Source organism: Austrofundulus limnaeus, unplaced genomic scaffold (assembly GCF_001266775.1).
Source record: "Austrofundulus limnaeus strain Quisiro unplaced genomic scaffold, Austrofundulus_limnaeus-1.0 Scaffold45, whole genome shotgun sequence".
Classification (NCBI taxonomy): Eukaryota; Metazoa; Chordata; class Actinopteri; order Cyprinodontiformes; family Rivulidae; genus Austrofundulus; species Austrofundulus limnaeus.
The window spans coordinates 1,884,831-1,892,276 of record NW_013952447.1 but is presented as its reverse complement, the minus strand read 5'-3'; the positions used below and the strand labels follow the sequence as shown (position 1 = coordinate 1,892,276).

Sequence of the window (7,446 nt, the reverse complement as noted above, 5' to 3'; positions counted from 1 at the left end):
CAGTTATGCTGGTTCATTTGAAACGACCTGTTACATCAATCAAAAACATAGGTTGCCTGTTTCCATCATATTCATTCAACAAAACTGAAACAAGTGACACAAACTTGTAGAATTTATTTTTGTGAGCAAATAGCCCAAATGAGTTTATTCTTTGCTCTCATAGTTCTTTATTGAAAATGACATCACCAATATGATTATAAATGTCAAATATATCATCAGCTGGTGCTAAGATAGAGCTTGTGTCTTTTAAGTCCTACTGATCTGAGCTCATAGTTTGTTTCTGAGCAAAAATGGGGAAATAATATAGTTCTGGCTAAAACAACTTGACTGATAAAATGCGCGAAATTTATCCCAGAGTATATACTGTGTCAAAGATTTTAAAGAACATTTGTTTTTACTTCATTTCATATTTTGAGTAATAGCTTAGAAAAAATAGTTTTTTCAAAAATGTTTTAGTCAAAACTGACTAAATCAGGTCATATAATAACAAGATTACAACTGAAAATGTAACCATGTTAAAATAATCATATGCRTTATAATGTAATGTTAGTAAACAGTTGGACTTTAAGACTGAGTGAAGTGGACCTGGAGGCTGAAGGGAGACAATTCAGCAGAAAACACAGGAAGAAAAAAACACTCTAATACACAAAACAMTTATGAAACATGTAAACCTACAAAATAAACCCCAAACCTCCCCCAAATAACAACATTTTTAGTGGATCAACWGTTTAAGTAAAATAGAAGCTGAAAAAAAAATCATTATTCCAAAACTGGATGTCACCATCACTTCATTAAGTTGCCACAAATAAAATAACACACTTTATTTTTATGATTTTCATAAAAAGACAATTTTAGAAATAGAATTTTAAAGTTTGCTAATGTGTAAAATTAAATAAAAACCCTTATACAGTTATAGTAAATTGTTGTAAAACAAAAGTACAACTCAATTCTAACTGCATCATTCTGACAATGTCATCATAGGTTTCACAACAAAATTAATGACAGTTGCCAATGTTTTACTGTATATTCCACTGTTTCTTTTGTTGAYTTTGTGTTTTCCTTTGTTTAGAACTAGGGTTGGGCATWTTCGTRTCSTGTGCAATTATTCGTCAGAAAAACATTAATCGATTATTTTTTGGCACTTGACGATTAATACGATTAATGCCACCCGGCAGACTGACGGGATTCTCCAGTCTGTCCGCTCGGTGCTCCTCTCTGCTTCAAATATGAYGAACATTTAAACAAAAGTTCTGTAATTTATTTCAACACAATTAAAAWTTTGAAGTATAGCCTGAAGTCTGTGATTTTGACACAATTTGGAAAAGATTTTTACGAAGAGCAAATCTTTCCCACTAAATTGGTCAYRTGACCAGGACATAAGGGTGTCCWGGGACTCCAGGGGATTAATCGGCAAATGAATCGTTATCGGCTAAATACCACAATTAATCGTGATTCTTTATTTTTTTGCCAATATCGCCCAACCCTATTTAGAATGTCACAAACATACAATCATCAGACCTGAACATAATTGCCCCGTTTAGACCTCCAACTCCAGACTCAAAACAACAACCAAACCAGGCCCAAACCGCACTCCTTTCCTGTAATTCCAGATGAAACATTTCATACCCTTTAGTGTAAAAGTTTTTGAAAGTTGTGCTTTGGGTCAACAGTTTTATTTTAAGGCTCTCASAGGGTTTAGAAAGTATGTTTTTGTCTGAACTTCATCCATATCTTTAGGCAAATGAGGCTGAGCAGGATTAAACAACTGTTTCAAGGCTACAGCACGTATTTATAAGTAAAATTATGCATTTTTTACCGTTTAGACTGAAGCAATCAACATAATAGTAACAATTTTGAGTTTCATGTAAGATCTCTGTGAAAAAAGTTCTCTATTTTTTTGGGTCTATAGGCAGAAAATGCCCATTTACCATCCACAGGATAAGAAGTGACTCAGATCAAAAGAGGTTTGTTTTTGGCAAGCTGGTGCCCGCTATATGTGACCATAGTGTCTTAATAAAAGTCTTTCAATCTGGATTGTTTAAATGAAGAAAGGGGGAGGGGGAGAGAAGAAGAAGAAGAAGAAGAAGAAGAAGAAAAAAAACCTCCATGTTTTTTTTTAATCCAAGAAGCTCCTTTGTAGCAAATCCAAATGGGCAACAATCTCCAAGTCCTCCTGCTTCATCCTTGAGTGACTGTGAAGAAAAATAATCAACACCATGAAATCAAAGTTTCTATCTGAGAGGAGAGCAAGAAAACAGTTTACTTATGCCTTCTTTTAGACGTAAAGCTGAAATTAACCCACATCTCGAACCTTAAAGGTGTCCTCATGTGGATCTGCATACAAGTGGACAGTTAGACTTGTTCCAAAAATCATTTGTCAATGAGGAATGATGAATAAGCTCACGTTAATCGCTTGGATGGATGGATAAACCCACATTAACCAGTCCCTGACATAAAAGACACGCAACAAGAGTGCAAAAGAAAGACATGAAACATGAGTCCACGCAGATGGAAAAGTGACAATACGATAAAGGGCTTTCAGAGAATACTTGGATCCCTGCAGCACCAATATTAGTTCAAATCCTGACTCTAAACAGGAGGGAAAAAAAGACAGAGAAGAAGGATTTAACCACAACATGTCACATGAATAATAATAAATTTAGCAGGACTGAAAACAGACTCAAGAAAATTTATTGTCATGTAAAAGGAGCGCAGTGGCAAAGCTTTCAGCTGGAGAATGTTTATCTTTCGCATTAATATCACACACTGAACATTAACAATCAAGGCTTTCAAAAAACTTTATGCATCGCTGGCATCTTAAGGAAACACATCAGACTCAGATTTTCTAACTTTAACTTTGATGTAAGTTCAGTCAGAGAAGAAGGAGGAAAAAAAACGCTGCATTTTGTGGAAATAAAGTAGTTAAAGACTTTATTACCATCGCCCGATGGATGAAGAGTGGCAATAATACTTTGGCTTGTCTGTCACCAAGATACCTCATGTATCAGTGGACACACTGTAATGAAACAATCATCTAATTATGGAGTCTCATCTTGAATTAGACTAACTCCACAGTGAGAGATGACTGCTATAACTCAGTCAGTTTTACAGATATTRAACTAAAATTTTATGAAACTGAGAATCAGTCCCAACATATGCAGCTTTTTTTTACATGGACTCGACCTCATTAGGGCTGGCCCAGTGCCAGGTTATAGCATCTTTACATTGGGTGGTCCCGCTTACTCTCAGTTCTGTACATAGAATCCAYTCAACAGCCACAACATTTTTGGAAACGGTGGCAGAGAACGGTGGGTGTTTCATGACTTTATGTGTCTTTTATTGTCGGCATTTGGTTTTGGATAGCTGTGCCATTAAAACCCATCATTATCAAAGCAGTTATTTGTAAAACTACTGAGGTCCTGTATAGCCAGGGTCAAATTAGAGAGAAACAAGTCATGCTGAGACTAAACAATGTAATGGCTTTTTGTGTTACATCTTGCAATAATGGAGCATAACTATAATTTCAGGGTTTGACCAAATGGCTATACAGTTCTTTTATTTCTTAGCAGAAGATGGTCTTTGTCTCTGAACCCTTGCAGCAAGCTTTATACCTTCAATTTCTCATGTTTTAAATAATCTTTCTGACCCTTCACTTCTTCTAGCTCAGTTTAAGTAAGACACATCTTTATTTTTACAGAAGTACAAGCAGTTCCATCATCCTCATCCAAACGTCCAACACTAATCTAAAGTTCAAAACCATTCCCTTTCAAAGGTCACAAAACAAATAATTGAGAAACCACTTTGCTGATTTTGCCCCCATTAGTGTCTGAATGAAAGCTCCAGCACACATGAGAGCCAGCTAAGTCTGTCAGCTCCAAACTGTTGTGTCTTTTAGTCGTGTGTTTGGGAACAGAGCCAAAGAAGCTGCAAGAGATCCAGCAGTCAGCGCCGGCCGGTAATCAAAGTGCCCCCAGTGGTACCGGATCTGCGCCAGCTCACCTCAGGATGGGTCGTCTGATCTACAGCATGAAAAAAAATGAGAGTGTTACTGCTGATGGGGGGAGGTTGTGTGGTGAAGACAGAGGAGAAGAAGGAGGAGGAGGAGAGTGGGAGAAACAGTGTGAGAGAGAAGGGAGTTTAAGTCTGAGAGAAAAGAAGGGAGAAGGGATGAAGATCATTCCCACAGCAGATAGCACTATCTCACAGGGTTTAAAGGGCCCCCTTTCTGTACACCCACCCCATYACCCCCCACCACCAATAATGCCAAAACTTGGCAGCCGACCCAGCACATGAGCAACAGTTTCCCATCAGAGGGAGAGACAAGCCGCCATGCTACTGCCTTGGCACCAGCCGTGTCTGAAGAATGGTGGGCACTGTAAGACCAAGAGCAGACATGAATGGAGTCTATTGATAAAGGAAAAAAAAATCAGTCATCAATGGCCTTTGATTGTCTGGGAGCAACACGGGGTGCAAAAAGTGACACGTTTTGTGATGTGATGTGACATAAATGTGTGTATTTTCCTCAAGAAAARAAAACAGAAAAGGTTTATTTTTGCCTTCAAAATAGCTTCACCTTGCTGCACTTGACACAATATGTTCAACAGCGATGCCATCAGATTATGCAAATCTTCTGAGATGTCACTCTCACTTTTAAGAGCAAACAGGTTTTGTCGCCTTAAAATAGGTTGGCTCAAAATGTAGATTAAAATCATTTTATATCTGGAAATAGTGGAGGTGTAGCCACTTTAATCAAACCTTAAAATTTATGTTATGCACAATCTTATGGAGGACCGAAATTGACATAATTAGAAATAAAAGAAGAACTAACTAACTAACTAACTAAATAAATAAATAAATAAATACACTATGAGTATATATACATGTACACTATACTATATTTAYTATGAGTAAATACACTATAATATTAATAATGAGGCAGAAATACATAAGGTAAAATAAAAACAGGAGAAAGAAAAATGTAAAAGCAACACATAAAAAGACTTGTGGGTAAAAATTATTTAAAAATTAAAGATAATCATTTAAGAGACACAAATGCATGTACAATATACTATTTTAAAACAGTAAAATTGTATTAAATGCTAAAATATATAATTATTGGAACTAAGCTGAAAAAATAAATATGAATGTCAATTACAAAATGAGGTAAAGTTGTCCTTTTTTAATTTAATTGGTGCATTTTACATGTATTTATTGGTCCATTTATATATTTCTGTTTTTATTTCTAATTATGTCAGTTTTGGTCCTCTATACATTCTCTGCAATTGACTGCAAAATGTCCCACTCAGTGTTGGGTCTGACTCACAACTACCACTACATCAAAATTTAGGTGTTGTTTGCCAAGAAAAAGTGCAGCTCTTTGTTTTTACGGGACAAAAGGTTGAGAGGGGGCTTTTTTTAGTTGTGCTTCACAAATGCGGGTTCGGTTGTTGGCGTGCCACAACAAGAACCACTTTTGTCCCGAGCACAAACAGATAAATCAGGTGATTTTGCATGGTGGCTGCACAAAGAGCACCACACACACCCGTTCCTGTGTTCTCCATGTGGCRATAAAAAGGGGAGTTGTGTTTACAGTTGAGGCAAATATAACATCATGTGAGAAAAATTTCACAGGATGTCTTCAGGCAGAATTTATCGTTTGAGATATTTTCATAACAGATGAGTGGCATTAAGACTAAAGATTGCTCAAATCCTAAAATAACTTAACAAAGACTTAAAAAACTTTAGGTTTTACCACAWTATCCTTTTATTTTGATATCATTTGTTTACTAAATGTTAAGTTTTTAGTACTTTGACTTAGGGTGAGGCAAACCTGTCCTCATAACAAAGTTCAAATTTTATGGATAACATCTTTTTTATAACCACCTTATTATAACATCTTACTGCATGTACAAGTGAAACTTCAGATTTTTATTGTGCACTTCTGTGTAATACTTTTAAACAATTAAAATGTTACCTGCTTTAGATTCCTTAAACCAACTTTTTACTAAATTTCTGGTTGAGTAAAAATAGTTAAAACTTTTTGTTTTCCTGCACCTCCCACACATTTCTGTCTCCATTCTCTAAGCAGAGMTAAAGATTTCCAGAATTTCCTAAATTCCCATTTTGGGACTAAATAAAAAAGGGGGCCTTTCAACTTTAATCACTTGTGCTCTTGAGATGGGAGTGATGTGTATATGTTTCTTTAAAAAAGCCTTTAGATAGTAACCAAGGCCGATCCATTCCCTGTCACAAAATAACGCTTCAGTGGTGAGTGGAGAATATGGAAAGCGACACCGTGAATCGGGAATACGCAACTTGGGGTGTGTGTGTCTGATGTGGTCAGGAGGTCCCAGCCGGAGCACCTGACAAACTTGACGCCCCTGTCGACTCTCTGCAGGAGCAAAATGAAAGGGTCAATAAAACCCAGAGGTCCTAATGGGCTACCAGTGCGCTTGGCTGGACTCCTGAGGGGAGAGCAGGGAACGTTTGCCTTTTTGTCCGGCAAGATGACGGGCGCTTCTTTGTGTTTAGCTGCTACTGGGGGCCAGCGAGGGTGAAGCCCGGGGGCTCCCGAGGTTGCCCTTGGAGGTCAGAATGTTAGAAAGCTGTCGAGAGAAAGAAATAAAGCAGAGCAGAGATTGGCACATATAAGCTCAAAGACTTCATCTGAAGTGACGGTGTGCGCTCAGACTGAACAAAGCCATGATAACATTTTAGAAATAAAGTTTTTGTGTCTCCAAACTGAAAGTCATTCTGACGGAGGTGAGTTCAAACAGAGCTCTGTCATAATGAAACACATTTACACTCTGAAAGATGAAACAAAAGTTTTATTAAAAAACACGTTCTGTAAGTGGACTGCCTGTAGCTGTAGGTCTGCTTTGATTTAATGGAAGTGGTCATCACGATGGTGGGCGAAGCAAGCCGACCTCAGCTGACCTCACCATGACCCTCACAGCAGGACTCCATGTCCAACACTGAGGATATGCTGCAGTCAGAGTCATCCACCAGAGCACAGAACAAAATAAAAATTAATTAAAAAAAACAAACATTACTCAAACAAATAAGCCCAAAAAACAAACAAACAAAAAACTGAAAGAAACATTTTAAATATACAGTGGGGTGCAAACGTTTGGGCAGCCTTGTTAATTTTCCTGATTCATCTTTATAAATAATTGATTGTTTGGATAAAAAGAATCTGTTAAATATATCAGATAGGGGACAAACAGTGATATTTGAGAAGTGAAATGAAGTTGATATGATTTATAGAAAGTGTGCAATAATTGTTTAAACAAAATTAGGCAGGTGCATAAATTTGGGCACCGAAAAGAAAACCTTAATTCGATATTTAGTAGATCCTATTTTCACAAAAACAATATTCTCAAAACACTTCCTATAGCTTCTAATGAGAGTCTGGATTGTGGCTGAAGGTATTTTAGACCATTCTTC

General features: G+C 36.9%; 1 long non-coding RNA gene across 1 annotated transcript in view; it reads right to left on the bottom strand.

The window, feature by feature from the left end:
* Positions 1 to 6,843: 6,843 nt before the first annotated feature.
* Positions 6,844 to 7,446, bottom strand: part of LOC106517185 (uncharacterized) — a 9,671-nt gene continuing 9,068 nt past the window's right edge. Inside the window, exon 3 of the long non-coding RNA XR_001310169.1 lies at positions 6,844 to 6,985. This is a non-coding gene — a long non-coding RNA (uncharacterized LOC106517185). The remainder of the gene's footprint in view (positions 6,986 to 7,446) is intronic.